General features: G+C 41.5%; 1 long non-coding RNA gene and 1 other non-coding gene across 2 annotated transcripts in view; one reads left to right on the top strand and one right to left on the bottom strand.

The window, feature by feature from the left end:
- LOC115830693 overlaps positions 1-18,812 on the bottom strand; it is a 518,787-nt gene that overhangs the window by 410,410 nt on the left and 89,565 nt on the right. The gene's annotated exons all lie outside the window — the stretch shown is intronic.
- LOC115830759 lies at positions 10,619-10,832 on the top strand. The gene has a single exon (XR_004026303.1). It is a non-coding gene; the product is annotated as a small nucleolar RNA U3 (small nucleolar RNA).

Genomic DNA, 18,812 nt, shown 5'->3' with positions numbered 1-18,812 from the left:
CACATGAACTCAGAGTGAGAACTCACTCATCACCAAGGGAATGGCACTAAGCCATTCATGAAAGATCTGCCCCCATGATCCAATCACCTCCTACCAGGCCCCACCTCCAAAACTGGGGATCACATTTCAACATGAGATTTGGAGGGGACAAAACTAAATCAGAGCGGGATGGGCAGAAGGGACCAACATTCCACCTCTTGTTTGGAGGGCTCCTGTTTCATTCCTTCTAGGAGGGTGGAAAACCTTCAAAATGAGATCTGCTGTTCTGCTTTCACTCTGTGCTTCCTTTGTGAGAGGACAGGGAAGGAATTGGAGTGGGGAGTTGGGACAGAAAGAAAGGGAAAACCCTTTCTAATCCATCTTCTTGCTCTCAAGCTGCAGGGTCAGGTAGACCTGGGACTGAATCCCAACTGTGCCCCAGACCAGTTATTTCACCTTGGCAAGTTACTTTACCTCTCTAAGCCCCAGATCTTCATCTTCAAAATAAGAATAATATTGCTGGCCTCATGGTATTGTTGAGAAATAAATTAGGTCATGTTGAACGATGCAAGTAAAGCAATTAGCACAGTGGTTGACATGGAGAAATTAGCATTCAATACATGTTTGTTGTATGGTCATCACCCTCATTATTGTTACTGTCATCACCAGGACCATGTGATTAAAGATGAAAACCTAAATGAACCACCAGCACAGACCTAACTTTGGAGGCTGGAATTACAGTTCATTTTTATTTTCTAACTCTATTTAATATGAACATTTATTTGCTTTTCTAATCAGAAAACAAAAGATAAGTTATTTTTAAAAGTTGACCAGTGTCCTTTTGGGATTCCCTTTATCTTACACAGGTGAAAGCTATCTTTGTATTTCTTACCTCTCTCTGCCCAAAGAAGGAACAGTTATGTAGGCTGCAAGCACCCACAGCAGCCCTTTAAAGGTAGCCATGCTTCCTACGAATCTGAGAGCTTCAAAGAACGAAACACCCCTGTCCTGCCCTGATGTATTCCAGATTTGGCCACAGGCTCTCTAGACACCAGAAAGAAACAGAGGCTCCAGACTGGCTTGGTTACTATGAAATGAAGTGCAAGAATACTTGACCCCAACCGGGGCCAACAGTAGGGTAAGGTGAGTGAGATGCCTAGGGTGCAGAATGGAAGGAGGTGCCGACAGTGCACTCAGGTGGCCCTGACAGTATTGCTTCCTTCCGTTTTGCACCGTAAGTACCTCACTCACTTTACCTTAGTACTGGCCCTAATCCCAATCATGACCATGTCCAAGATAACAGCCAGGATCCAAACCAGCCTCCTACCCCACCTCCCCTGCCCCTGGAAGAGAAAGAGGGTTTATCAGACAGTTCTTTATGGCAGGGCTACTGCCTAGACACCCAGTGGAAAAGCCACATCCAGAAATCTGGGGTTGCATACACCGGAGGGGGCAAGGCAGCCTCAGGCTCCAACCTAGTTGAGATAGCGTTGTCATGTCCTGTCCACCTTCTGGGGTCACAGTGCCCTCTGGCGCAGTCAGCCTGTCCCCCAGACTGTACAGTATGTGCCTTCTCTATCCACAAGGTTCTTCAGGAGAACCAAACCAAACAGCTCTCTTAGCCAGAAGCTGAGCTCATCAGCAATTAACTTCCTTCACAAGCGGCTGCTAGGCCCCCATCTGTGTTGGCCTTCTCTTTCCATTTGTGTATAGGAATCCTCCCCTCTCTCAACTGCACCAAGGTCTGTGATACTATTTCCTCCAGAGCATCACAGAATAACCCCCACCCCAGTTGCCACCCCCTTCTACCTGCCAGAACAGCAGCCTCCTGTCAAGACCCCTCAGGTTTTCTGGCTTTTTTGGTTTGCATAGATCAGCATAATCCTCAGTGTTGAAAGCAGTAGATAATTAATTTCTGCTAATGATTTTCTGCCTTGTCTCCTAGACTCCTTTCAGTAACTCCAACCACAATTTCAGCATTAAATGATTCAGCACTTCCCTTGCTTCCTAAGGAATTCACTGCCTGGTTTATCTATTTGGCCCACTGAAACCTCCCTTTGTCCTTAGCTACAGTTTCCCTCTCTTCTCTGACAGTTAGTGTTTCTGAGTCTCCTGGCCTCCAGCACTGCCCATGTTGCTGCTCCACTTGCCCCTCCATCCTGGAGTCAAAAAACACTGGTAATAATACAAAGAAAGTCTGATTCTTCTGTCTTTGGCATGCCTTGCAAATCCCTGTCAATAACTAGAAATTTAACAGGTGTTACTTTTAGTGAAGTATTGTTGACCAATTCCACTTCCCCCAGCTAGGTTCCTTGAATGGCCCTTGATAAATGTGTGCAAGACCATGTTGTTCCTCTTGGGGACTTCTTTTCCATACTCAGTCATAAATGATGAAACAGACCAGATGTGGCCCAGAGCTGCTCGGGTTGTAGGAAACAGTGGGAAAGATTCCCCCACTATTTCCACTTTCACTAGAGCTCGCACTACAGAAGGCAGACCTTTGCCTGAGCTCACTCTGGCGTTTCATCTTGCTAGCCATGAAAACAACCCAACACAGTCTTGCCTCCTTTCCTTTAGCAATTGTCATGTGTTAGGCATCAGAATTATTGTCTGAAAAGTTATTTTCTTTCTCTTACACTCAGACCCCCAGAAACATGTATCTGGGCTAACTAAAAGACAGAAAATCTTTATTCATAAAATTTATACAGGAGAATTAACACGTGATACCATCACACATTCTTCTGACTCTTTAGCCAGTCTAAATTCTTTCTTCCACATAAATTTGTCCTTAAAGCAAAGGAAGGCCTGATGAGTCATGTAGAATCTGTGAGTATATTCAAAGCTTCCAATAATTACTTTCTACACATCACATGAGAGGTGACTAGTGACACAGATGGTTTAAACATGGCCTAAGTTGGTATCTGTCCAGAGGCTATCAAGGTTATTGTGAGATGATCATCTTATTGGTAATTTAAAATTGGCAGTGTATTTGGTTCCATTAACTCCAAATCAAGATAAGCAGTTTCAAAATTGTTTTCCCTGGTAAAAAAGCTCTGTCTTCAGAAAAAAAAAATGGAAGAGGATGTTTGTGGGTGAAGAAATGTCCCCTGGGCAGGAAAGTACAAACAGACCATGCTTATATGACACTGAATAATAGTTAGAATAAATGGTTCAGAGCAATGACTAAATAGTCAGAGCTGCCTGAAGCAGCTGAATGAAGTAGGATTTTCACCAGTAACTGTTTGATTACAACCCATTAAAAAGCTGACTTGGGGCCAGGTGTGGTGGCCCACATCTGTAATCCCAGCACTTTGGGAGGCTGAGGCGGGCGGATCACCTGAGGTCAGGAGTTGAAGACCAGCCTGGCCAACGTGGTGAAACCCCGTCTCTACTAAAAACACAAAAAAATTAGCCGAGTGTCAGGGTGGGCGCCTGTAATCCCAGCTACTTGGGAGGCTGAGGCAGGAGAATAGCTTGAACTCGGGAGGTAGAGGTTGCAGTGAGCTGAGATAGCACCACTGCATTCTAGCCTGGATGACAAAGTGAGACTCTGTCTCAAAAAAAAAAAACAACAAAAAAAAAAACCTGACTTGTTTTGCCTCCTTGTTCCCTTTTCTTCTAAGTTCTGCTTTTTTGGCCCACTCTGGATGGCTCAACACTCATTGTTCAACCAGTTTATCCCCAAAACATTTATTGAGCACCTATTCCATTCATAGCACTGTGCTGGGCCCAGGAGAAATACGAAGATGGAAAAGTTATTCTGTACTGTCAATGACATTAGAGTAACCACAGAAATATACAAGTAAATAAAAAATTAAAAGTCAGAAAAGAAGGTTATCATTGTTATGAAAGAGATATAAGAAAGAACAAAGGAGGCAATTTGCTCTGAGTAGATAATGTTTATTTTGATTTCGGTCATGTTAAAGTTAGTTGTCTAATGGGGCATTATGATTTTCCAAGAAGAAGATAAAGGATGCCTTGTTTCCCAAACTCATGTTCATGGCACAGGGTGCCTTCATTTATGGCAAACTGGTGACCCTCTCACTGAACTCAATTTGGAAAACGCCGGAGAAAGGCATCTATTGTGCAGAGGAAGATGTGTTTGGTAAGGGAGGTTGGGGTGTGATGGAAAGAGGCCTTGAAATTTCCTGCTCAGAGGAAACTGGCTCAGCCTTCTTTGCTGCATTTGTGTTTCTCTGAGGCCAGAATGGTTGTCCAGTCAGTTTCACATGCTGGTGTGTTTCACTCGAGGTGGAACTTGTTCCTCAGGATCAATCTAGCCTATAGACATAGTGAGGGCCCCTCTCCAGAGACTTTGCTTCCTCAAGTCACTCAGCGTGCTTACCCCCGGTCAATGGGCACAAAACAAATGTTAAGAGCTAAAATTAAATGAACCAACAACACACTGTAAAGGCAAAACGAGAGTGCCCCTATTTGCACATCTGTAAAATGATGTTTACCATTTGCAAACCCAAAATATAATAATTACAAAGATGAATAAAAAGACACACAAAGCATTGTGTACCCATTGAAAAGAGAATATGCTTCAGAAAATAAAACATAAAGTCTGTCAGAATATTGTTTTTTCTATGAAATGAGTTCATGGATTTTGTGTACAATCCTAACACGTTTTGTAAATCAGAATTTATAAAATTCAAAACCTGCCTGATGAGTAATAGGCCACTTGAGAAGAATCACCATCTTGGGAGCAGATTCCACCAACATTCCTAATGGCTAATAGTTCTTTTGTGTTTGCAATTTACGAAGTACTTCTGTGTCTGTGATCTCAATTAATATTCATGGCAATCCTGTTAGGAAGTTAGGACAACTCTTGCACCCATTTCACACATGAGAAAACTGAGGCTTGGGTAATACCTGCCCAAGAGAGTATAATGAGCATCAGACTTGGCCCTGACACTCTCACCCCAGAGTGGTCCTTCCACTCACCTGTGTTCTCTCCTGGGACACGTGCCAGCTGCTTTAAGTACCAGACATCCCAAAGGGTCGAGGAGTTTCCTCACCCTCTTATTAATTCAAATATGTATTCATTCATTTAACAAGCCCTCACTGAGTGTTGCTAGGCACAGGAGATACCATGGTGGCAGAATGTAGGTACCCCCATCCTTCTCCAGTTCATAGTTAGCTGAACAAGACACACAATGAAACAAGCACTAATAATGGAGTGTGGTTATACTATGACAGGGCAGTCACAGTAGTCACTGGCCTAAACTGAATGTACCCATTGTCTATAGCATTCAACTGTCCCTGGGCTTTGCAGCCTTTTGTATAATAGTAGTAACAATCATGTCAAGGCTCAACCTCAGAAGGATCCACTTTCAGGCTCACTCACATGGGAGCTGGCAGGATTCATTTCCTTGGGGCTCTTGGACTGGGGGCTCAGTTCCATACTACTTAGCTGGAGGCCATCCTCAGTCCCTTGTCACATGGGCCTCTCCTTAGGGCAGCTCATCACATCAGAGTCACAGAGACAGAATGCAAACAAGATAGTCTTTTACAAGCTGATCTCCAAAATGACAGACCATCACTTCCGCCATAGTCTACTAATTGGAATCACTAGGCCCAGTCCACATAAACACAGAAGGAGAGGGTCATGCAGGGAGCAAACATCAGGAAGTGGGATCACTGGAAGCCATCCTGCTACTCTTGCCAACAGCTAATTTGTAGTATATTCAAAACCCAAATCCAGGTCTGTCTGACTTACAGTAGCTGTGACACGTCCACCAAATGACAGTCTCACAGGTCTCCAATATGTGCAGAGTTAATTATATTACATTTCCAAGACAATATTACATGTGTGATTTGTTTCATTCAAGGTACACACAGGTAGATATCTTAATTCTCATTTTATAAAGGAAAAAACTGAAACTCACAGAGTGTAAATGACTCATGGACTTCTGTAGGTCATGGTAATTTTTAGTGTTGAAGTTAAATGACTTTTTAGTGTTGGAACCTAAATGATACGCCCAAGCTCACACCAGATGGAGCCTGGATGCAGGTTTTCTGCCTCCAAATTCCAAGAAGTTCAATGCTGCATCTGTATCTTCCATTGATTTCCACCTATTTTCCACAAAGCCCTCCCATGCAGCTCCTAACCCCCATCTGTCTGTAGGTAGCAGTGTCAGATCCTAAAGCCACCTAAAGCCCATCAGAGGGCACCTCCTCCCATGACTTTCCAGTGTGACTGCACCTCCAAAGCCACCATGACGGGAAGATTGGGTATGAAGCGAGAAGAGGAGCTCTGAGAACTTTGGGATCGTCCCCTGCGTGTTGAAGACAGATCTCACTTCCCTTCTTGGGGATCACAAGGTAACTTTTACAGAGTTAGAAGTGGAAAAATGTCTCATCCAGTACTCAAAGAGCATCCATCTTACTTTCGTTCTTTTGCAGGTAGCTCTGGCAACTCTTCTTCTACTCTTGCCAGTCACAATCAATCACTGAGAACTCCCAAATCCCCTTCACACCCACCCTCTGCTGCCTGCTCATGCAGCAGCCTCCTTACTGAGTCGTTTTCCTGCCTCTAGTCTCCACCCTGAAATCCATTCTCCATGGCACCCAGAGTGAGCTTTCCAAACTTTGATCTGATCTTAGAACTCTCCTACTTAAAACCTTCTGTGGTTCCTCATTGCTTCCAGCATAAGGCTGATATTCCTTATCATAGTGCCAAGGCCCTGCCCATCTGGCCCCCTCCTTTCTCTGCCAGCCTTAGCTCTCATCATTCTCCCATCATCACTTCTGCTCCAGACACATTGACATGGCGTGGCCAGTGTCTCCCATGCGCCCTCCTCTTTCTCATTTTCTGGCTGTCCCTGCTGTCTCCCAACCCCTTTTATTCTTAACCTGATCAAGACCTCCAACTCATTCCTCATCTAGATTTGGTATCCTTCCTTTGTCATCCCATAGAATGTCTTATTGTGCCTGTCACACTGTGTTGTTATTGTATGGTCAGCACCAGAAGGAGCGAGCCTGAATTTGCCTTGTCAGTGATATCCACTGTGGCCAGCATAGTATCAGGGCCATGGGAGTAACTTAGCAAACTTGTTGAACAAATGAGCGAATGAAAGCAATCTCCATTCCCATGTTCCTGGGATTAAAGGCTTCCATTTGCTTACTCACCCACCCACGGGTCACTGAGCTTCCTTTAGTCCTGATGACTCCAGGGGGGTTGTCCAGTCATTGGTGGGGCCCCCCACAGCTTGAGGCAACCTCTTCATACATTTGTTTTGTCAGCAAACATTTGTGACAGGCATGTGCTGGGTGCTGGAATAGAGTTGAAGATGAGTAAGGAACATAACAGTCCAGTCCAAAATGAGTTCTCAGTCTGGTGCCTGGAGCTTATGCAATTTCAGAGTTCCTTGGGGAAATAATAAGTTCATCTTTATAAAGTACCTAATAAAGACACTATCTTGTTATTACTATCCTCTTTCAAATATGTCTGATTTTTACTCACTGTAGCATTATCAGCCTATTCTGCTCATATTCAGCCTATTCTGTCCACTGTTATATTTTTGTTTCACGTTTTAAGTTTTGGGGGTATGGGGCCAGTGGCTAGCAATGTGGCAGCGCTCAGACCTCCACTGCATTGATGACAGCCCACACACCAGCTGCAGCTTTATTGTTTGGAATTGTTTTTGAGATGGTAATTATTTTAGGAGTTACTGGTGAAAAGCAATATGGGTCAGCAATATAGTCAGCAATATACTTTAACATTTTATGACCATTTCTTCATTCCCTTCTAGTTAAAAAATAAAAAATAAATTTTTTTTTTATTTTAAGGCTTAGGGGGTTGTAAGCTTCTATAGGATTTGAAGCCATCATCATTAGAGTTTGCACAGTTCATACTCCAGGCTGCTCCAGTCTATGAGAGGAGAGGAATGCTCCAGCAGGATGGAACGGAGTTTTTCTCCTCCAATATAAATATTTATATTATTAAATGTACCTACAAATAAATAGGTACATTTATTTATTCATGTATTTATTCTCTCATTAATTCTAGTAGTTACAATAGTCATAATTATGTAGCATTGACTCAGTACTTACTGTATGCTAGCCACCACATTAAATGGTTTCCATTTATTACCCACCACAGCCTTAAAAAAAAACTCAGTACTCTTGTTATCCCCATTTCATAGATAACGATGAGGATGCTGAGATTCGACAAGGTCAGGTAAGTCACCCAGGGTCACACAAGGATTAAGTGGCCGGACAGGAATTTGACTTCAGGCCAGCCTAACATGGGAATTCACATTTTTAACCATTGCACTCTTCTCAATTCCCTTAATTCCAGAAATATTTGAGGTGGCTTACAAAAACACATCCAGTACACAAGAAGACAAATCAGTGAGGTAAACAGATAAAGAGGAAAATTCAGGTAGAAACAAATAAGATGAAGTTAGACTTAATATACTACATATATACCCATGGAGTCCTGTGCACTTTGTAGAAGAATGCAGCAAATTTGATTATATATTTCTCAAAGAGAGAAATGTATTCATTTACATGTTTTACCATATTCATAAAATCAAAAACAAACTAGGTGCTCAGCGGAAAAAACTCTCCATCTGGATACCGAGACTTACAGAAAACTTCTCACTTGAGCCTCTTAAAAAATTACTGTGTAACATAATAATAGACTGTTGAACTTTACAGCATCCCTACAGCAAAGTCAGCAATCATTCTGTGAGACTGTTTCACAGATCCATTTATAACACATCTCAGTGTAGTGAAACATCAAAGCCTGGGCAAACCTCAGATTTTACAGCTTTCCAATGGCTTGGCTGAATCCCAGGAAGCAGAGCTCCAAAAACACATTTTCTTACACCAAGCCTGGAGATTTACTCCCTGACACCAGTCTGGGGTGAAGGAATTCCACAGCACCAGTCAGAGGCAGGCCTGTGTCCTTCCATAAAGTGTACAGGTGTTGACATCTTCCTGTGAAGAGCGATGAATGCATACAGGATGAGCATCTGATGGCTGTGCCTCACCCCCACCTTTATGCAGAGCCAGACACTGGCAGGGCTCCGATCCCCTCAGAAGAGGATTCTGGTGGCATCAGGTAATGTGGGTGATGCATTCTCAAAACCTTACTCCATAGAGCATGGCTACGATCATTTCAATCTGGAAAAGTGTTTAGTCAGCTGTTACTAAACTCTAGGCACAGTCATGTAAAAATCAATTAATCAATCAATACATGGATTAAAGTGTACTTTGAATATATAACACTAAGCAGTGTCACATCCTGTGGGGGCCTCCAAGGTAAACCAGTAACAAAATACATGAACTTGTAGAGGGTTGTTAGGACAAGTTAGACGTTGGAAGATGTTGTTGATATGGCCAATGGGACTCAACCTCAGCATCTGGAACAATTGTTTCTTTCCACCTTCTTTAAAGGCAACTGCCAGAGTCCAGACATGGTATCCTAGAGCCATAGAACCAATCTGTCCATCTAAATAGTACATCATCATCCCTGGGCGCAACCAGGAGTCTGCCTACATGTATTAGTCCATTTTCACACTGCTATAAAGATACTACCCGAGACTGGGTAATTTGTAAACAAAGGAAAGAGGTTTAATTGACTCACAGTTCCGCATGGCTGGGGAGGCCTCAGGAAACTTACAATCATGGCAGAAGGGGAAGCAAGCATGTCTTATATGGCGGCAGGAGAAAGCACATGTGAAGGAGGAACTGTCAAACACTCATAAAAACATCAGATCTCATGAGAATTCCCTTACTATCACGAGAATAGCATGGGGGAAATGACCCCATGATAAAATCACCTCCCACTAGGTCCCTCCCTCGACACACGGGGATTATGGGGATTACAATTCAAAATGAGATTTGTGTGGGGACACAGAACTGAACCATATGACTATACTCTTAGTGGGAGTGTGAGGCAGGCTATGCTGCTGTGCCTTAAAGAACTGTGTGGTCACTGAACTTTTGATCCTACACTCTATCAGTAACCATTTTACACATACATATATATAGTAGATTGTAAGTATCAGTTACTGTACAGTATTTTATAAGCAATACAAAACATTCATTAAAATGAAGATTGGGAGGAATGAAATATAAAATGAGCATAGAGAGAAGTTCTCTGGAAGTTCTACTATTTTCTTCCCACATTTCTTCGTATCATCCTGCACACTCCTCTTTGGAGAACACTGTCTTAATGTAAGAAGCTGGGCCTTCTCTAAACCACCTCTTGGCACTTCCAGCAAGCTTTTCATCATCCAACCCCAACCCATCTCCCCAGCTGTCCCTGCTGGTGCTCTCCACCCATACTCCACTATCCACCATGACAGCATACACACCATTTCCTGCACGCACAATGTATTCTGCATTTTTTTGTTCATGTCATTCCTTCATCCCAAATGCCTCTCCCTCTTTCTCCAGCTATCAAAATTTTCAACTTTTAAGACCCAGTTCAAATTCTATCTCTACCCTGTAATTAACCTAGATCCCTTCTCAAACAGAATGAATCACTTTCTTCCACAATATTAACCAAAAGTATATTTTCTAATCTTCCCAATATCCCTGCAAAGTATTATTAAGTATCTGACAGATCAGAAAAGGCTCTTTTCTAGTCAGAAAGACTATAAATGGCTCTTTTCTAGTCAGAAAGACTGTACTCTCAGGAATCATTTCTATAGTTTTTTACTAGAGAAGTTTCTCTGAATGTGTAGAGCACTGGAAACCATAAGGAGGAGCTGCATTCTCTTCTGAGCATGAAGTGAGCTCTCAGTGTTGCTTCTCTGCAACTGCCATTTGCCATTGATGATCGTTCTTCTCTTCCTCTGGGATAGTAAAAGGGTACAGGATACAGTCTAAGTGATTCCCATTTTAAAAAAGAAAAGTCTCTTGCATATTGTGTAATTAACCCATGCCCCTAGTGACTGATAGGAGCAGAATTTGAACCCATAATATCCCAGTGGCTATGTTCTTTCCAGCACACTAAGGTTTCCTTCATACCTTGGCTTCCCATGACAGAAACTGCACTCTATATATATTCTCTTATGACATCTTCAGCTAGCCCTGTGAATACATATTATCATCTCTAGATTGGAGCTAAGAAAACAAAGCCTTGGAAAGGTGAGGTAGTTTGCATAACGTCACTTAGTTAGCAAACAGCAGGGATGTTTCCAACCCAGGTTAGTCTGACTGTAGATCCCATATTCTTTCTGTTTTGCCATGCAAGTGGATCTATTCTTCTCATTACTTGTTACTTTCACCTCACTTTAGCTTTTAGTCATTTTGCCTTGGCTTAAATAGCAACTTTAATACCTCTTTCCTTCAATGCTCTGTGAGGTAACTGAGGACAAGAGAATATGTTTCACTCAATTCTCTGGTGGCCAGTACCTACATATCAAAAGTATGTTTATAAATGTGAAGTTGAACTCTACAGGAAGAATGATTGCAAAGAAATCTCGATTCACTGCGCTGTCTCTGTCTCTAGAGTTTTTGTACCTATTGGCTTGCCAACATTGCATTCAAAGAATATGGAAAGGAAACTGAAAAAGGTGGAAGAGACCACCACCTCTTGCTATCTCCTAAAACATCATTTTTAATAAGCTGCAGGCTACCCTTGAAAACTGCCTATCATAAGCAGAGTGCTGGCAACATCTCCTGAAAGATGATAGAGGTCCAGGTGGCCATCCAGATGCTGGAACATGCCTGAGGACGTGGAGGGATGTTTAAAATAATTGATAATTTTGAAAATAGAAAACAGTTTATTATATAAGGATATAAAGAATAAAATATTTTGTATAGCTGTACAATGTGTTTGTATTTTGAGCTAAGTATTATTACAAAAGGGTCAAAAAGTTAAGAAAATTTAAAAGTTCATAAAGTTAAAAAGTTATAGTAACCTAAGATTAATTTATTATTGAAGAAAGAAAAATATTTTTATAAAGTTAGTGTAGCTCAAGGGCACAGTGTTTATAAAGTATACACTAATGTACAGTAATGTCCTAGGCCTTCTGAGAATGTATCCCATCACTAAGTGACATGATTGTAGTAAACTCCTTGCAGATGTTGACTAAGTCAAAGATCTTCAGATGAGAAAATTCTCCTGGGTTATCTGGATGGGGCTAAATGCCATCATACGTATCCCGATAAGGGAGAGGCAGAGGGATATTTGACACAGAAGAGAAGGCAATGTAACCACAGGGGCCGAGACTGGAGGAATGTGGCCACAAGCCAAGGAATGCTGGGAGCCACCAGGAGCTGAAAGAGTCAAAGAACCTATGCTCCTCTAGGGCCTTTGGAGGGAGTGTGGCCCTGCTGACTCTGGTTTCAGCCCAGTGATACTGATTTCAGATTTCTGATTTGTGGTAATTTCTTAGAGCAGCCATCAGGAATTAATACACTAGTAAGAGCTTTAGTGCAAGGAGATAGAAGCAAATGACACAAATGACAAGTAATAACTTAGGGACAGTACTCAGCACCTCTCCAGTCTTAAGCATGCTCAAAACCTCGGCTACCACATTCCAGGGAAACCAGGCCATCCCCCACCACCAAAAACCCATGCTTCTTTGGACATTCTATCAGTTCAGATGGAGGATGATTATTTCTAAGATGACCACTCCACCATCCACCAAAGTCCTGCAAAAAATAACACTGTGTGGCTTTCCAGCCAGTTAAACCCATTATGATCATGGGCTTCTCTTTATTATTAAATATAAGTTCTAATGGATGCTATCCTCACCTTCATTCTCTTCCCTGTACCTCCTTGGATTTTATCTCCTTAGGCCTGAACTCCCACTGGTCCCAAACCTTCCACCAGGTCATTTGAGAATGCTACCCAATTTAAAGCACCTTGCTATATCCTGAATCTTTTCCCCACGCCTTTACTGCTCTCACTCCATCTGGGTTCTGCCTATCACATTGAGAACCCCAAGCCATTCATCCCTTCTATTGATCAGTCCCTTCTCTCTTCATTTCCTTGCCCACATGGTCCAGATCCTACAGCTCATTAGTTCAGCCGCTCCTTTGCCAATATCTTCAACTCCCTTACTCCATCTGTCCTCCTGTTGCACCTGCCTGGCAAAATCCCACACCCAAACTAATGCAAACATCTGGCCTTCCTCATCTCCACCTGGGCTTCTGGCATCCCTCGTCTCTACCTAAGCTTCTGAGCAGTGGCGAAGAAAATCAAAATATCCATCAAAACTCCAGCTAATCATGGTCTCTGGCCTCACCTGGATCCTTAAGACAGTCTTCGCATTTTTCTAGTTAGCTTTCTTGACAGTGGCTGTATCAAATCTTCTCCATTCTTACCAAAGCCCCTATGACTTTTTTACCCTCTCAGCCTTGTGCATTTATTTATCCATTCATTGTTTCTTTCAACAAATACTGGTTGGGTGTCAACCATGTGTCAGATGCTGCACTAAGCCTAAGGACAACACAGTGAAAAGACAGATATGGCCGCTGCTCTAACAGGACTTAATGAGCTACCAGAAAATACTCTCTCAGAAGACCACCTTTCTGTGAGAGGAGACACAGAAGCTATCTGAGGATTATTTCCACCTTCCTGTCCCCAGACTCACATTGTTACACCTTCCTTCTATCCTCCTTTTTTGTACAAAGAGAATCATGTTTCTCCTGTCAACAACCAGTCCCTTGACTGATGCTCGAAGGTCCCTCGCATCCCCACTCCTTGAACTCCTTGTTCTCTAAGTTACCCCTCTATCTTGAATTGCCGCCCTTTCTTTCTCTTTCCAATGTCTTTTCACCACCAGTGTTTAAAAGGTCTTAGGTCTTTTCCATCTAAAAGAAAATATAATTACTCTCCCAAGCTGCTGTCTTATTTTTCTCCTATTCACAGGCAAACTTTTTTAAAGAGTTGTCTGCGTCCCTAGTCTCTGCTTCTTGCTTCCCAGTCCCCCCAAACACCCATTATAATTTGGCATATGCTCCACTCCCAGGCCCCATCTTTCCTGACATCTGTATAGGATTTGATGCTGTTGACTACACCCCCCACTTGTTGAAACACTACTCCTTTAGTTTCCCTAACACTACACTCTTCTGGTTTGTCTTCTGTCTCTCTGTGATAAGCAGAATTCTAAATATGTCCTCTCAAAATTCCCATCTCCCAATTATTCAATTAAACACTAATCTAGTTTTTGCTGTGAGGAGACTTTACAGATGGAGTTCTGGTTACTAACCAGCTGACCTTTAAATAGGGAGAGTGACTTGGATTATTCAAGTGGGACCAACGTAACCACATCTGCCCTGAAAAGCAGAAGAGGAAGGCAGAAGAGTCAGTCAGAGAGATGTGGCAACAGAGAATCAAAATGTGAAAAGGACTGTGCTGCCACTGCCAGCTTTGAAGGGAGCCATGAGCCAGGGAGTGTGAGTAGCCTCTAGAAGCTGAGGACATCTTCCATTCAGCAAGGAATTTTACCAATAACCTGAGAGAGCCTGGAAATGGATGCTCCCTGCTGGGGCTTCCAGCAAGGACTGCAGCTCTGCTAACTCTTTGATTTCAGCCTGGTGAAACCCTAAGCTAAGAACAAACTAAAAACCAGCTGAGTCATGCTGTGCCCAGACTCCTGACCTACAGAACTGAGATAATAAATGGATATTATTTTTAAATGATGAATTTGTGTTCATTTGTTATGGCCATTATAAAAAACTAATACATTCTCTATCTGCTCCCTCTCTGCCTCTTTGGGGACTTCTCTTCCTCTATCTGTCCCTTAAACATCATTTTCTGTTCTACTCATTCTCGCTGAGTAATATTATTAGCTCTATGCTTCCATTTCTATCTATATGCTACTAAATCCATAAGCCATTACTCTGTCAGATATCTTTGCTGAGTTCCAAACCAATAAATCCAGCTGTCTGATAGATATTTCCAACCATATTGAGTCAGAGGCACCTAAAACTCAACATATCCAAACTTGAACTCGTTATCTACCCCTATAGCGGCTCTTACTCCTGAGACCTCCAAGGCATAATAGTTATCCAGCTACCAAAGTCTAAACCAGAGCCTCATCCTGGCTTCTTCCTCTTCTTTGATGCTAAATCAAATCCCCACATGCTATCTATTCCAACTCCTAATTTCCTCTAATCCTTCTACTTCCCTCAATTTTTGCAGCACAAGTCACCATCATCTCTCATCCATGCTAATGCAAAAGCTCCTTACTGGTCTCCTTCTCTCCAGTGGTACATCCTCAGTTCATTCTCCCAGCTGCAGTCAAAATATCACTCCTGAGATAAAAATCACTCTCCTTGAGGGAAACAGAATAGAGTAATATGACTAAAGACCAAGTTACCATTCTGAAGAATGAAGTCAAGAAAATCATCCATAACTAGGGCAAAAAGATTAAAAAAATGAAGGAAAAAGTAACAGATGTGGAGGATTACTTCATGAGGCCCAATATCATCTATGATTTCTTAAATATGGGACTGGGAAGTAATTTTTAAAATAAGAAAATATTCCAAAGTTCTAGAAAGGAATTTCCAAGTGCCCTAGACTATTAATTTAAAAAAAGACCCATGCTCAGGCATATCCTAATAAAACTTCTCATCAGATGCCTAAACACCAGGGGGAAATATATTCAATCTACTAATAGAAAAAAACAATTTTAAATCTAGAATCCCATTTTCATCCAAACTAACTGACTAATAGAGGGCAAAAAGAAAGTATTTTCAAATATACATAAAGACCACCTCTCTAAATGAATTGTCTATGATGTAAACTGTGCCAGCATTTTAATTAACTTCATACAATTCTAGAAAGTCAAGTCACCTCTGACAGATATGATTAAAGCAAAATAAAAAATGTCATTCTACCATGACTTGTAAGCAAAGAAACCAGGATCACTTATAGTTAAATCTAAGTAAGTTGGTGCATGTTTTGCAGCTGACCAGATTTTAGAATTTTGCTATCTCTGGGATAGATTATACTTCGATTCTTTGAATCACAATGGGATGAATTTTGGAACACCAAGAGACAGGCTGATCAAAGGGTTTCACCACCCTTTATTCACTATCATATGCAATGTTTAAATAATATTTAGACATTGCCCATATTGATTTCAGCTCTCTGCCCAAACATTGGAAACACCAATTATGTAAACAGTCCCAGGATCCAGAGCTAAGGTTGCTTGCATAGTGCTTAAGGGTAGAATACACAAAGAATGCCAAGAGCCTGATGCCAAGCCCTACAGGGAACTTTCAGGTTATAATTCCAGCAAGCCGATTATAGACCTGTGGTTAAATTTACTTAAAACCACTACCCAGGGCGAAATCCATTGTGAACACCAGCCATGGCAAAATCCCATTACAACTTCCTTCTGATACAAAGGCACATAATAAAAGAGCAAGCAATCAAGGGTCCCAACCAAAAGACCTCAAGTGGGGCCTCACAAATATTTTTTCTCCATTTCCCAGATCTTGCAAGAGAGGGTTGTAGAGCCCTTGGACATGCTGCTGAAAACCACTGGTCACCATTAGCATCCACTGTTATTCCAGGATTTTGTTTTATTATTGGCTATAAGGATAGTTACACCAAAAACCTTTCTGTGCTGTATTAGTGACACAGTGGAAGCTATTTTAATATTATAAACTCATGTGATATTTCAATTTAACTCTAATCTTATCTTTTCTTTTCTGATTTTATGTAATCATTTACGGATTCATTTTTTTCCAAGAGGCCAGTTTTTCTCCTGTTTTCTCTGTAATTGTTCTTAGCAATTTTAATATACTCTTACTATATGTTGTCACCAGGTGTTTAAATTACAGCATTCTTCAAAACTTTAAAAATCTTAATTTTTCCACACAAAAAAATCAACAAATTCACTAAGGCAGAAATAAAACACATTAAAAACTCACAACTAGAGAAGGGTACCTCTGAGGTAGGCTGAATAATGGCCCCATAAATTGTCTACCTCCTAGTCACCACAACCTGTGAAGATGTTACTTTATATGGCTAGAAGAACTTTGCAGATGTAATTAAGTTAATGATCTTGTGATGGGGAGAGTATGCTGCATTATCTAGGTAGGATGAACGATGAAATCACAAGTATTCTTATAAGAGGAAAGCAGAAGAAAATACTACTATGGAAGAAAGGGCAATGTGGTGACAAAAGCAGAGATTGGAATGGCGTGCTTTGAAGGTGAAGAAAGGGTCCATAAGCCAAGGAATTGGGCAGCCACTAGAAGGGGAAAAAGGCAAAGAAACAGAGTCTCCTCTCAGAGCCTTCAAAATAAACTAGACTTGCCAATACTTTGACTTTAGCCCAGTGAGAACTGATTCCATACTTATGACCTTTGGAACTATAAGAGAAAAAAATTGTATTGTTTTACATCGCTGAATTTGTGGTAATTTATTACAGTTTCAGTAGGAAACTAATATAACCACCCACAAAAAAAAACCTAATTTATTTGGGAATTCAATAACACTTTTCAAAAAAACTAGTTAATTAAAAGAGTAATTACAAACTATTTAGAAAAGAAAGGGTGTGTGGTACATATTGGACGTGAAGGGATTTGGCCACTGCAGTAAGAAAAATAAAATGTAGAGAGAGGATTCCGGGAAGACAGCAGAGTAGGAAGCACCAGTAATATGTCCCCCTATCTAGACAAAAATTGCACTGGCAGGATCTGTCTGATTTAACTATTTTCAAACACTGGAGTCTATTAAAGTTTGCAACTTCCAGGGGAAGTCTTGAATGGTAAATTGCATTAATTTTGATCAATTTCAGCTCTTAGCCCAGGAGCAGCTACCCGTCCCTCACCCCTCAGCCCCATGGCAGGTGGTTGTGCATGCATTCCTAGAGCAATCTGCACACAGCTTTCAGGAGCCAAAGTGAGCAAAAAACATTCTGTCCTCCAGATATCAGAGATCTGTGCTCTGTGCTTTCATCACTAATTTCTGCTTCTGACCAAAGAGGTGCAAAAGTGTTGGCAAGCTTTTCCTCCTTTGCCTGAAAAGATGTCCAAGGGATTTATTTATTTATTTATTTATTTATTTATTTATTTATCTATTTGGAGATGGAGTCTCACTCTGTCGCCAAGGCTGGAGTGCAGTGGCATGATCTCGGCTCGCTGCAACCTCTGCCTCCTGGGTTCAAGTGATTCTCCTGCCTCAGCCTCCCAAATAACTGGGATTACAGGCGCGACAGGTGCCACCACGCCCAGCTAATTTTTTTTTTTTTTGTATTTTTAGTAGAGATGAGATTTCACTAACGTTGGCCAGGCTGGTCTCAAACTCCTGACCTCGCGATCACCCTGCCTTGGCCTCCCAAAGTGCTAGGATTACAGGCATGAGCCACTGCACCTGACCCCAAGGGATTTAAAGTGCCCTTTACACCTTATTTTTTTCTATTTTTTCCCTTTTGGGAGCCAGATATTAGACACTAGAATATTTAAACTGCATATGCAGGGAGAATTAGAAAGTGACCAAACATGCCCAAGGAAAGGCACAGGCTCAGAAAAGACTTGAGAAGATGTTGAGTTTACACTTCAGGCTGATCCTTGGCACAGAGACAACCCACAACAATCAAATCCAAAACAATTAAAAATAACAAAAACCAGCAAACCCTGGGAGAAGGGGAGAATTTGATTTCCAAAGTTACCACATTATTAGATTTAAGTGTCTAATTTTTAACAAAAATTCACAAAACCCAAAGGAACAGCAAAGAAAGGCCCATTCAAAGGAATAAAAAAATAAATCAACAGAACTGCCCCTGAACAAGATCTGATGGCAGCTCTTCTCATCAAAGACTTTAAAACCACTCTTTTAAAGATGTCCAAAGAACTAAAGGAAGATGTGAAGAAATTCAAGAAAATGATGTATGAACAAAATG

The sequence above is a fragment of the Nomascus leucogenys genome, chromosome 16 (genome assembly GCF_006542625.1).
Source record: "Nomascus leucogenys isolate Asia chromosome 16, Asia_NLE_v1, whole genome shotgun sequence".
In the NCBI taxonomy this organism is placed as follows: Eukaryota; Metazoa; Chordata; class Mammalia; order Primates; family Hylobatidae; genus Nomascus; species Nomascus leucogenys.
This window is presented reverse-complemented; position numbering and strand designations above follow the sequence as displayed.